The 13618-nt window shown below is 43.9% G+C and overlaps 1 long non-coding RNA gene across 1 annotated transcript; it reads left to right on the forward strand.

The window, feature by feature from the left end:
• Nucleotides 1-2243: 2243 nt before the first annotated feature.
• Nucleotides 2244-8562, forward strand: LOC311582664. The gene is made up of 3 exons (XR_014774188.1): nt 2244-2458; nt 7811-7946; nt 8048-8562. It is a non-coding gene; the product is annotated as an uncharacterized lncRNA (long non-coding RNA).
• Nucleotides 8563-13618: the final 5056 nt, after the last annotated feature.

Consider the following 13618-nt stretch of genomic DNA (forward strand, 5'->3'; position numbering starts at 1 on the left):
ACCTGGACAAGAGACTGCTTTCTCACTAGAGACAAAAAGACTCTCAACTACAAAGATACACTGTCTCACAGACAAGCAAGGTGTTCTGCCTTGAAAATCAGCACTGGGTAATCTAAATCAAAGCCTGCAGCCCAAAAGATGTACCCCGACTGAGAAGATGGCTCTGTGATTAAGAGCATGGGCTGCTCTTCCAGAGGACCTGGGTTCAATTCCCAGCAACCACATGACTGCTCACAATTGTCTGATTCCCTCTTCTAATGTGCAGCTATACATGCAAACAAAACACCCATATACATTAAATGAATGAATAAATACTATGCCTCTTTCTAGTTTTCTCAAGTGCCAGGCAAGCATGTGGTACAGTCATACATGCAGGCAAAACACGCATACACATAAAAGAAAAGATGCACCCAATGCATATTCATGGTCATCAAACTTGTGATATGCAGAAAGGGTCATTTTAACCATTTTTTTTTCACTTCTACCAGGCAAACAAAGTCCCTAAGAGGGAAAAATGACTTTAGGGATTGCCCAGTTAAAGAAGGCGAGCAGAGGGGACCCTGAGACTAAAGCAGTCTCCACAATGAATCGCAGACAAGACTTCACCATGAATTGTCGGTTCATTCAGTGTAGTATGGAATATTTTATGTGCCTGGCCCTTTAAATGACTCTATGTCCTTCAGTGTCAGTTGGTTCTTGGACTTCTGGGAACAGGAGAGGATGGGAAATGTCTGGCATAAGATGAGAGCTGGGAGAGAGGAGGAGGCGGGGGAGTGAGCAGAGGGTTGGGCAGGAGACAGGGGGAGTGGGATCCAGGAGACAGAAGAGCAGGGTCAGAGAAGACGGTTGATGCCAGAAGACAGAAGATTGAGTGGGGCTGCGGGGAAGAGACTGAGCAGAGTGAAGATGAGAGACAGTTGAAAGGGAACTGAGCTAGCAGAGTGAGAAGGCAAGACTGCCCGTGACAGCTGAGCCAAGAGAAGCTGAGCTCAGCCAACGAAGATATTAAAGAGATCGTTAGGAGAGCTCACGAAGAATTCACAAAGTAGCTAAAAGAGAGAGAGAGAAAGACTGAAAAGCACATTTACCAAAGGCTACAGTTCACTAAGTTCCCACGGGTACCTACTTGTGGCTCTTGGAGCGTGAGTACAGAGGGAGGGCTCAGGGCAAGCACTTTCTTCAAGTAGGATTCCTAAATAATTTATTTTATTTCTTGTCACATATTAACTGTACATGTTAGTGGGATTCACTGATATTTCCATACAGTCTTATGTAGCCCAGACCAAACTTTGTCTCCCTGGAACAACCTGCAGTGTAGTCAAGGAGGGTGTTTGGACTCCTGGTCTTCCTACCTTAACCTCCCAGGCACTCTTGAGTACGCATGCGTGGCTGCCATGCTTGATTGAGATCTGTCCTTTCTCCACCACACTACTACGCATGCGTGGCTGCCATGCCTGATTGAGATCTGTCCTTTCTCCACCATACTACTACGCATGCGTGGCTGCCATGCCTGATTGAGATCTGTCCTTTCTCCACCATCCTACTTTCCTAGTAGCAGCTATTCCTCTTCCCACTCAACTTTCTCTCTAGTTGTCCGGGTTTCTGTTGTTCGCTTTGTTTTGTTTTTTTATATTATATGTGTGTTTTTTTTTTTACCATGATCTCGTGTAGCTCAGGCTAGCCTCAAACTCATTAGGTAGCCAAAGATGTCTTGAACTTCTAATCCTCATGACTCTGCCTCCCAAAGGCTAGGATTACAGGGGCGTGTCATTGTACCCAGTTTTTTCATGGCGGGTGAACTGAACCAGAGCCCCATGCGTGCTACCAACTGAGCTACACCCCGAGCCTTCTTTCTCTTTTCTTTAAGTTATTCTGACTTAAGAATTTTAAAGTGGAACCAGAGAATCTGCATATTATGACACGTGTCTTCTGAATATTCTGGGAGCCAAGTCAGCCTGTAAAATCCCAGCCTGGGTGACTTTGGAATTGATCCATTGGTTGGTTGTTGGTTCATTGTTTGTTGTTGCTGTTGTTGTTTGAAACATAGTCTGACTTTATAGCTCAGGATGGCCAGAAATTAACTCACACTGGCCTCAAACTCACACTCCGTCCAAGTGCTTGGGATCAGAGGGTCATTTTAGCCATTTTTCACTCACCATTAGGTAAACTAAGATCTCATTACTAGAGTTGGCTTGGGATACAGTTCCTAACCACAACTGAGCATTATGATGTGTGAGCACATGTGCCCAGACCCCTTCTCCATGACTTTTCATAATCATCTCTCTATATTTCTGTTTCCTGGGATGAGCCCAGGTATACCATGTTTGGAGGAACTTCTGATAGTGGTGTTAAGATCACAGTCATTATTTGTCTGTTTCAGATCCCAAAAGATGTGAACAGACCCTGCATCAGAGAACTCTTGGGGAAACATCAACAAGATACCACCCAGGTAGACCAGGTGGGCCCTAAGCATAGTGTTTGGTACATAGCTCGTATGAATGTTAAGCTGGTTTAGCTATATGTGGTCTGCCAAAGCTACGCTTATCCGACAACCTAAAATTGCATGTGAAACTATGTTGAGTTCTGTTGAAAGAGACTTATATAGACAGAAACTTGGTCCTCCACAGAAAATAATCCCAAGAGCCTTACAAATAGAGATTTTCAGCGTTGAGCTTCAGCGAGGACAGCCATTTCCACACGGGGCAAACTTCCTTTTCAATCTCAACGTCTGCTTTCCGCCTTCCTATCCATCCCACATGTGGTGTCCGCATACTATCTAGCCCTCAGCAGAGAGGCATTTTCTGGCATCAGCATCCTGCCAAAGGAAGGACTCTAGATACATTTCTATTCAAGCCAGGCACACAGTGTTGACTTCTCGGAAAATCCCCAAATCCTCCAAGGTTATCCAAGTACACTGTTGGATCAACCTGACAGATTTTCTGAGTCGACCCACTTCCCCCCCCCCCCCCCCTGTTTTTAGCAGCTTCCCTCATTAGGGGTCATAGTGAACCGTTCATTTTGGTGTTCTGCAAAGAGATTTTCCTATTTTAGGGGATAAGACTATTTCAAAGGACCTAAAAAATATAATAAACATTCTTTTCCCACATTAAAGTTTCTGCCTCCTTTGAACTTCTCATTTTTAGAATCTTCACTGATAAGGACAAATGCAATTTTCACCATCAGTGGATCTGAACAGACAATTACATTAAGGCAAATAAGACAGGGTGAGGCTACTGATGTAAATCACATTGCGTGCCGCTAATGTGCAAACAAAGCCCTCAAATAAAAATGAACACACTCAAAACAGACAACGGATTTTTTAGTAGCTAATCAGGATTCAATTTGCATAAACATTTCTTTACCCATCACCTACACACAATCACTTGCTGGCACTTGGGGGTCTGGGGAGTGGAGGGAATTCAACCAATTTTCAGAAAACTTCCACTGAGAAAACGGCTCAGCCTCTTAGGAAGGCTTTACAGACTCCTAGCAGGCATTCTGCCCTGCTTGCTACAGCACACGGGGTGTGCCAGCGCCTCATTCCACATGTGTTCCTCACCACATGTAGCTTACTTAGTAGAGCATTTGTCTAGCATGCCCAAGGACCCGGGTTCTAGCCCCAGCACTGACATAAAGCACTCTTCAATCCCAGCACTCAGGAAGGAGGCGGGAAGATCAGAAGTTCAAAGTTGTCCTTGGCTTCGTGGTGAGTGTGAGCCAGTCCTGGGCTACACGAGTCAATCCAGTTCTAAAGACTCTATGAAATGCCTACCTATCCACAGCTGGACAATGATTCAGAGTTGCACCAGCTCACTTGAGCTTATAGACAAGCAAGGTTGAGTTCACATAATGAACTTTTTGGTGAGCCTTTATGTACAGGAGAAAGGAAAAGAAATATTATTTAGGAAAGGAATATCAGGGAGATGGTTGCCTGGTATGGTGGAGTTGAGGCATGAATGTTTGTGCAAAGAGAAACAACAGCCTGCTATCTAGAACCTGCCCAGTACATGGCATGTAAGGGAGCAGAGAACCAGATTGTCAGGGAGTTGGTGGCTCATGAGGTGTTAACTGTAGCCCCTTGTCACACACAGAATCTTCTACTCTTCTCCACCTCCTTTCTACCCTTTAAGCCTCCTAACACTAGATACAAAAGGAAAAAAAGGATAGAGAGGAAAGGAAAGAGATCACTGAATAAAATCAGGGCTCAGAAAGAGGGTGATGTTATCCTTAGGCTACCTCTTGCTGATTAGGAGTGTCAAGGTCCTTTGGGCAAGTTTTATCTTTGCAGTCAGGGTGTCTAATTTCTCCTTGTTGTTTGTTGTTTCTTTTTTACCCATGACTACGTAACAAACCATGGCCAACAACAACCAACAATCCACCCCACCTCTCAGGGCCATGACATTTATATAAACCCGAAAAGCCCCAGAACTCCAAACGTCACACAATTACAGGAACTATCTGCAGCTATCAAAAATCACACCTCTGCAAGAGCACGAGGCAAATCATAGTCAGCTGCTTCAAAGCAGCCCCATATCCCCACACCTGTGATTAAAGTGAAAACATAGTCTTATAATATTGCTGTGGTATTTTTTTAAGAATCCAAAATTCCAGAATAGTCACTACACCAAGATTGGATGGATGCCTTGAGTCTTCATCCACGTTGAGGTGACCTGGGATCATAAACATGAGCAAGTTCTCCGTAGCCTACTCTCCTCCACATGGCCTCTAAGATTTTTCTGCCTCCCCATGGCTGTTGATTGGAAGGTAAAGGTCACTTTAACAGCGTCTCTGTGAAAGGGGACAAGCAGAGCACAAGAGTCATGATACTCAGGGTGGTTTGAGGGGAGCTTCGGCTTCCATGAAGAAACCAAGGACAATCTCTCTGAGGATGCAGCCAGAGTGACCTTTTGCTGCTTTGTGAATCTTTTCAGTTGAAGAAAACATAAGAGAGGCTGACATGGGTCATCCATGGGGTGAGGAAAAGCTTGCAAACACCATCAGGACACAAAGGAAATGTATGGCTCTGAGTTTCCCCATTTAAGCAGAAAGAGATCTGTTTCATTTCTCTAGGCCAGTGTTTCCCTGAAGCTACACAGATTACCAACAAGGCTTTATGTGGCACATCATTCTGATAGGTGTGTCTCTTCTGCAAAGTATTACATTATATTCACAGCAGGTGATCCTGGGGTTGCATCTATGATGCTTAAATGCAGTTGCTTTTAGGTAGTTCCTTCTTTTAAATTGAATTGATTTTGTTATCAAGCAACTAAGTAATGGCATCCGTTGGACATGGTGATGGCAAAAATCATGACATATGATTCTGTGATGAGCCTATCAATGGTTTCAGCCAAGATGATTATAGAAGGCAAGCAATCCCCAATCCCTGGACCCACTGACACTTGGAACAAGTCCCATGAGAATCTACAGCTGGCCAAATGCCTCCCATGCCAGGACCAAGCACCAACTAAAGCCTCAAATGCCAAGATAAGATAGCAAAGCTAAGGTCACAGACAACAAAGGGCAGAGCTTGTGGGTGGAGTTTCTTGGTAAAAGGAAGACAAAGCCCTTACAACTCCGTGTCAAGACAAACTCAGTCTTCCAGCCAGCCACTATCGCTGCCCCACAGCCTCATTGGTAACTTTCTTCTGCCTTCTTCCCCAAATGAGCCCAGTTCCCAATCTCTAATGCAGAACTTAACCCCAAACTGCTCTAGGAAGTACCCCAACCCTCCCCCCAAGAGCTCACATCTCCTAGCCTCTACTTTGACATGCCCCAAGCACTCTCCACATTGCTTCACCCTGCTCTCTCTGCAGCAGGAAATGCACTCGCCACATCTGAGATGATCTGAAGGTGCAACAACTATGCCTCAAGTAAAGCTAAATCACAAGGGAGAAAGCCACTTTATTCTTACTTGCTCTTTGCCATATCTGATTAAATCAAAAAGGAAAACTGTGGTCAACACCTGTGACATGTGCCAGTGGCACTGTTCGACAAAGAATGAGTTCATAGCCTTTATGGCACAGTAGTGGCCATCCAGAACTTAACAATATCCTGTTTTTATTATATTTATTTTATATTTGAGTTCATTTCTAACTGATATGCAAAATCCACAAACATTATACACGCTGATGGGGAAACATATCACTTTGATATATGTAGACTTTGTACAATGTTTACATCAAGTTAAACTTGGCTCTCTCCTCAAACATTTCTTTATAGTAATTTTAAAAACCCTTTCTTCTGGCTCTTTGAACCTTGTAGCACTACTGTCACCTGTAGTGACCCTGCTGCACACAGCCACCAGAACCACTTGCCTCCAGATGACTAATTTGTTATTAGTTGATAAAACTTTCCCCTCCCTCCCTGAGACCCCTGTGCCCGGTTCTGGTAGCCATGGTTATACTCTCAGTTCCAATGAATTTAACTTTTAGATTCCACATGTGAACGAGGTCATGAAGTGTCTGTCTTTCCGTGTCTACCTTATTTCATTTAACACGATGATCTCTGGTTCGCTCCATATTGTTCCAATGACAGGATTTGGTTCTTGTTTAAACAAATAAGCTCTATGTGTTGAGTATATGTGACACCCTGTCTTTTTTGCCTATAAGTGAGTGCTTTTTTTAAATAAGTTATTTTTTTTCTGGATTGATTAAAATGTAACCTGTTGTTTACTTTAACATGTTAATAATATAGATATTCTAGGGGCTGAAGACATGGCTTACTTGGTAAAGTATTTTCCATATAAACATGAGTACCTGAGTTTGGAAGCCTAATACCCATGTAAAAAGCCCAGAACAAGCTGGGCACACACCTGTAATCCCAGCACTCAGGGAGGCAGAAGGCAGATCTCTTCAAGCTCAAGGCCAGCACAGTCTACAAAACAAGTCAAGGACAGCCAAGGCTACACAAAGAAACTTGCCCTCCCCTGGGGGGGGGGTGGATCTTAGCACAGACTACATTTGTAATCCCAGCACTGGGGAGGCAGAGACAAGCGGATCTCTGGGGCTTACTGGTCAACCCTTCTAGTTAAATTGATGCATGCTAGATTCACTAAGGGGTCCTATCTCAAGATGGAAGGAAGAAAGCAACTGAGGAAGACACTGGATATCAACCTCTGGCCTCCATGTCACACCTGCACAAATAGGAATACAACACACACACACACACACACACACACACACACACACACACACACACACACACACAATTGTTTTTAATCAAAATATATAGAAATTCCAGGACATTCCCAAGTCATACTTAATCATGATGTAGTATTTCTTCCACTTAGTGTTTGATTTCAGGGAGAAGTCAGTTCTGTACCCATTTTGGTGTTGATTTATTCTAGGCAACATTTTCCACTTGGATATTGCATTTATGTTCATCACTGTTATGGACACGTCTTTCTTTTCTTTCTTTCCTTCTAACAGGATATACCCTTCAGACATTGTAGTGTTGGTTACAAACCTGCAAAACGAAGCTAAAAATAACAATAAAATAGATTATACATTTTAAAAAATTTCCAACACATATAAAATTATGCTTACATTATACTGTAGTCTACTAGTTATACAATAGTATTATGCTTGAAAAAGTACGTATGCTCAATTTTAAAATGCTTCATTGCTAAGAGTGATATTATGTGAACCTTAACCAAGTCAATTGTTTTGGTGGTGAGCCCTGCCTTAATGTTGACGGCTACTGAGTGATCAGGACAGTGACTAATGAGGGTTGGGGGAAGCTGTGGCAATTTCTTGTTGTTATTCTTGTTATTATTATTAATTATTATTTTCCTTTTCTTTTTGATATGCAGCTTTGGTTGTTTTGGAACCCACTTTATAGACCAGACTGGACTGTTAATTCGCAGAGATCTGCCTGCCTCAGCCTCCCAAGTGCTGAGATTAAAGGCCAACACCACCACCTCCAGCTAGCTGTGGCAATTTCTTAAAGTAAGACTAAAGTGAGATTTGTCCTATTAATTGACTTTTCCTTTCAGGAGAGATTTCTCTGTAGCGTCTGATACCATTCTATAACATTTTATCTACTGTAGTGTTTCAAAATCAGAGTTAATCATCTGCAAGCTCGATGCTTCCTCAGTTACGTCTATGCCTCACTCTGAACCCTCTGTTATCATCTGTTCACAGAGTCCTCACCAACAGAAGATTCCATCTCAGGAAACCACTTTCTTTGCTCATCTGTAAGAAGCAACTTCTCACCTATCAGCTTCACCTTGTGATTGCAACAATTCAATCACACCTGGGGGGAGGGGGGCTAGCTTTGAACGTGCTATGTAGTCATGGATAATGGTGAATTCCATATCTGTCTTAGTTAGGGTTTCTACTGCTGTGATAAAACACCATGACCAAAAAGCAACTTGGGGCAGACAGGATTTTTTTTTTTTTTTTACACTTTCGCATCACAGTCCATTATCAAAGGAAGTCAGGACAGGAATTCAAAACAGGGCTGGAACCTGGAGGCAGGAGCTAATGCTGAGACTACAGAGGAGTGCTGCTTACTGCCTTACTCCTCAACCCTTGCTCAGCCTCCTTTCTTTTTCTTTTTCTTTTTTTTAATATCCAATTATTATTTATTTTATAAAACAGTTTTTAATTAATTTATTCATATTACCTCTCAATGGTTTTCCCATCCCTTGTATCCTCCCATTCCCCCCCCTCCCATTTCCCCCTTACTCCCCTCCCCTATGACTGTGACTGAGGGGGACCTTCTCCCCCTGTGTATGCTCATAGGGCATCAAGTCTCTTCTTGGTAGCCTGCTATCCTTCCTCTGAGTGCCACCAGGTCTCCCCATGCAGGGGATGTGGTTAAATACATGCAGTAAACTTCAAACCCCTACTCAGATCTAGCCAATGGACAGGACATTCTCCACAATTGAGTGGAGAGTGGGGTCTGACTTTCACACGAACTCTGGTGCCCCATATTTGCTCAGCCTCCTTTCTTATAGCTCCCAAGACGACCAGCCCAGGGATGATGACACCATTCACAATGGGCTGGATCCACCCCCATCAATCACCGGTTAAGAAAATGCCCTACAGGCTTGCCTACAGCCTGATCTTACAGAGGCATTTTCTCAGTTGAGGGTCCCTCCTCTCAGATGACTTCAGCTTGTGTCAACTGGGAGAAAAATGAGCCGGCACACAATCCAAATAGCCGCAGGGGTTACCTCATAAGGAACCAGGGGGAGAGGAGAGAAGCTGCCAAGGGGAAACAGAGTATAGTACTGCAGAGAGGTAAGGGGAGATGAAACTACAAGGATTAAATAGGGAGGGGGTGGGAGAGAAGGATTAAGGGGGGCTCTGGGGGTAAGGACAATTAACACTACAAGCCTTTAAAAGCCATCTGGAAACTGACTGCTATAGCAACTTCCTAAAACACACACATATGAGAGGAATTTAAATGGGGCCATCTTATGTTGGGGGACAAGATCTCTTAGGCCACCAAGTAAAACCTCCAATGCCAGGAACTGGTTACATCATGTTGAGTGGGTTTTTGTGAGGGTTTTTATTTTGTTTTGTTTGTTTGTTTGTTTTTGTTTTAGTTTTTGGGATTTTGGGGGTTTTTTTTGTTTTTGTGTTTTGTTTTTGTTTTGTTGTTGTTGTTGTTCTTATTGGTGTTTTGCTTGTTTTGATTTAAAAAAATATTTGTTAGATTTAGATAGGCTGAGGGGAGAACATGACGCTGGAGGGGCATGGAGGTGAGGAGGATCAAGTTTTGGGGGAGGGAAAAACATGACCGAAATACATTGTACAAAAAAATTAATTTAAAACACAGCCAGTGTAAGAGCTATCTGCTTCTAACTCCTGAGTGCTGGGTCACAAGTACTTGCCAACATGTCCAGTCTCGATCTGCTGACAGAGCCACATCCTGGGCTGCAAAGCTCCATCTCTAATCTGAGCCCCACCCCACGCCTGGCGTACCCCAGCCCACTTTGCTTCCACCGTTCTGTGATGACTCCCCCCCACCACCCCCGAAATCTTGGATCCCTCAAAGTCATCCAGGAAAGCTGGAGTCGACTTCTTCTTAACTCTGTCTCATGTTGACCTTTTGACCTCCTTCTATGAATCAAGAATGTTCTTGATAACATCCGGAATACAAACCCTTTCCAGAAGGTTCTTGATTCATTGTGTCTGGATTCATCAGAGGAAGCAGTACCTCCCACAGCTTTCCTAAGCCCAACTTAAATTTCTCTTTAACTAAGTTTAATCAGCGTTTTGTTTATTAATAGTACTTGCTTTTCATTCTTTATAGAGACTTTTTACTTTCTTTTGGATTAGTCTGTTGCCTTGCTGGTTTCCCACGTTAAAGGTGAGTTTCTTGATTCATTTTCTGTCACTGTACCTGAACCCTAAAGAGCAGGCAATCTATAAAGGATGTAAAAACGTCTGTCTTAAGTAATAACACTTGAGAGTTGGAATGCTGTGGAACGGCAGTTGTGCTATCATCAGGCTTGAGTGGCCAGGTGCTGTCGGTGAACAGTTGAGAGTTTTCAAGGAATCAGGTTGTTTTGTTTGTTTCTGAGCAATGAGTCTTCACAGCCGGAACTGCAATCCAGACTCCGTACAGCTTGCAGAGCACCAGTGGGAATTGGCGGCGCTTGGAGTACTAAGTGGGCATTGGCTTCCTCTTCAAGCTATCAGCCTCATGAGCCCCACCCTCTGACCCTCAAAGGCGAGTGGGGCTCCTCGCTAAGTGGCCCACCCCTTCGATGAAAGGCTGCTTCGGTCTACTGAACCTGTGTTGCTCGATGTGTCTGTCCACTTTCATGAGGTTCCTCTGCGGGATCTTCTGGGGAAACTGCCACAGTACCCACTGTTCCCTCTTGCTCATTGGTGCTGTGAAACATCTTAAGCCTTGTGGACTGACCTCAGCTGGCCTCGAACTTTTTGCCTGAAAGAGTTGGGCCTTGCTATTTAAGTCAGCTGCTTATTTAAGGAACGCTGTGGCTGTTCTGTCTTCTCTCCAGATCACGAAAGCTTTCTTCACACCAGCAGTGACACTCTTTTGCTTCCTGACAAGAACGTTCCTCTGCATCCATACTTTAGTTAATTGATGCAAAGGTCTTGCTTTGTCTATTCCTTTTTCAGTAAGATGAGTCATCTGTAACATTTGCTTTATAGTGAGAGGGATCACTCACACTCCTTCTATCACAAGGGTACTTGAAGATCATGGTTAAGTTTCTTTATTATCCTAACTTCAGTATTGTTACATCTAGGGGAATAGCAAGGACCAAGCAAGAAGGAAAGGTAGCAGCCAGTGGAGTAGTCAGAAGATGCTATGCAGAAGTGAGTCTGCTGGCTTACAGGAACATGATTTGGTGCTCCTCCAAGTAATGACAAGGGTCACATCAAAGAGCTATTGTGATTATCATAAAAAATGTGTTGTCACAGAGACATGAAAGGAGCATGTGATGTTGATAAAACCAACACTAGTGGACTTAACAAGAGGGCATCCTATGTCTTCAGATTGTAGAAAATGTGCATGTGCAAAGCATAACAAAGCAAAATGTATCAGAGCAGTGTACACCCATACTAAGAGACACTGCAGAAAAGAGTTTTCCTCATAATATAAGTGCACATATTATTTATATTAATAAGTTAATATAGTTTATATTGATTATACATATATTTTACATTACAAACCCTCATGTCATTCGCTGTACTCCTGGAAGTGTGCACATACTTATATACATGTGTATGCTTATAACATGGAAATCACTCATTTCTTAACAGTCAAAACTGACTAACCACACTAACTGGATCTATATTGCTCTGGGAGTCATTTTTTTCATAGTTATTGTTTACCTCAAGCAAGTATTTACTAAGTTGAATTTTATTTTTAATCAGCTTTAGTTTATCTGTTTTATCCATTGGAAAGAATTTAGACTTGTTGCTTTCTTTGGTTTATTTTATTGCCCTTTCTAGTTTCCTAGAAACTAGAGTATGTAACTCATAAAGAAAAAGACGTACTGAGCCTGTGGTTCTCATAGCTGGAAAGTCTAAGAACACGAGAACATGGTGCCAGCATCTGGCATCGTGTCGCAATGCACAGGGAGTGTCTGTCTAATGGCGAGAGGCAGTAGCAAGAAGAATGTCCAGGAAAGCCCATTCTTTCAATAGCTAATTCTCTCCTTTGAAATCAGAATTATGGGCTGGAGAGACGGCTCACTGGTTAAAAGCACTGTCAGCTCTTCCAGAAGTCCTGACCTCTTCTTCTGGCATACGGGTGTACATGCAGATAGAGTATTCATACATAAAATAAATAATTCTTTAAAAAATAAAACCAGCATTAGTCATTTCATGAGGGCTGGCTCCTCACGGTCTAAACACCACACTAAGACCCCAACTCAGACCACCACGCTGCTGGGTATTAAACTTCAACATGGGTTTTAGAAGGTGAATTCAAACCACAGTAAGTTCATTGATGTTCAATATTTCTTATTTTCCATTGTTTGCACTGAAAGCTAGACACGCCCCTCGAAAGGCTGTGTTGTCTCCTTCCTATTGGTTTTGACTTGTAATGTTTTTTATCATCACTCATTAAGGTTGGCTTGTAGAGCTCAGGAGATGGCAAGCCTGATGACCTGAGTTTGATGCCTGGGATTCTCATGGTAGAAGGACAGAACTGGTACCTCAGAGTTTTCTGAGGTGGAGTGTGTCCATAACAACAACTCAGCCTTGACGCCTTGTGGTGGTCTGCTGGAGGCCGCTGAGAGACCTTCACCTCAACTGCCCTCTGCCTCAGCAGCAGCCCACAACAGCAGCCCCAGGCAAAGAAGTATCTCCATGCCATGCCCCAATCTGGCCTGCCGCCCCAATTCTATCCCAACATCCCACCACAGCAGACGTCCCAGGCTGAGGCAATCCCAAGCTTCAGCCATCTCCAGCCCAAGCTGTGGAGCAGTCTACCAAGCTGAGGTGGCATGCCACCCGAAGCCGTCCTCATACCCTTCAAGCCATGGTGACCCACTGCTGCCCACTCCCCTTGCAACAGTGGGGAATTCCAACAGCCCACTGAACCATCCCCCCACCCCCACCCCACCCCCAGAGCTATGTTTAGAGACCACTTAAACACATAGCAGCCCTTGAGCAGTGGGCCACTAAAATTTCAAGTGGCTCCTGCCAGTTCCTTCCCACCTCTGGGCAGTCAAGTCAGCTCCTCCTTCCCTCCCAGGGGCTGTGGGGAAGGAGAGAAAGTAGCAGCACCTGTCAGCGCGTCAGCGGGAGCTGTCCATGGTGAGTGTTCCTGCCTCAACCCATTGCTAAGGGAACAGAACACCTTTCCTGCCTCAGAATGCCAAGCCACCACGGGAGCTGTCCATGCTGACAACCTTTCCTGCTTCAGCCCGCTGCCTTCATAGTGTAAATTTTGTAAATTTTAGACTCTTTTGTAAACTTTATATCCCCTTAAGGTAGAAAATTGGCCAGACCTCTGTCTGAGAAAGCTCCAGCGGCCCAGCCACCCCCCCCCCCGACCCCCAGACCTCTGTAATTGCCATCTCTAGCCCCTCAGTAGGACTCATCCCACAGGATGCTAATTTGGGATGAAAAGTCTGGACAAAAAAACCCCACCAATCCCTGAACAAAAAAACTGACCAATCCCCGAG

This window comes from Acomys minous, assembly GCF_964271855.1.
Source record: "Acomys minous genome assembly, chromosome: 14".
NCBI lineage: Eukaryota > Metazoa > Chordata > Mammalia > Rodentia > Muridae > Acomys > Acomys minous.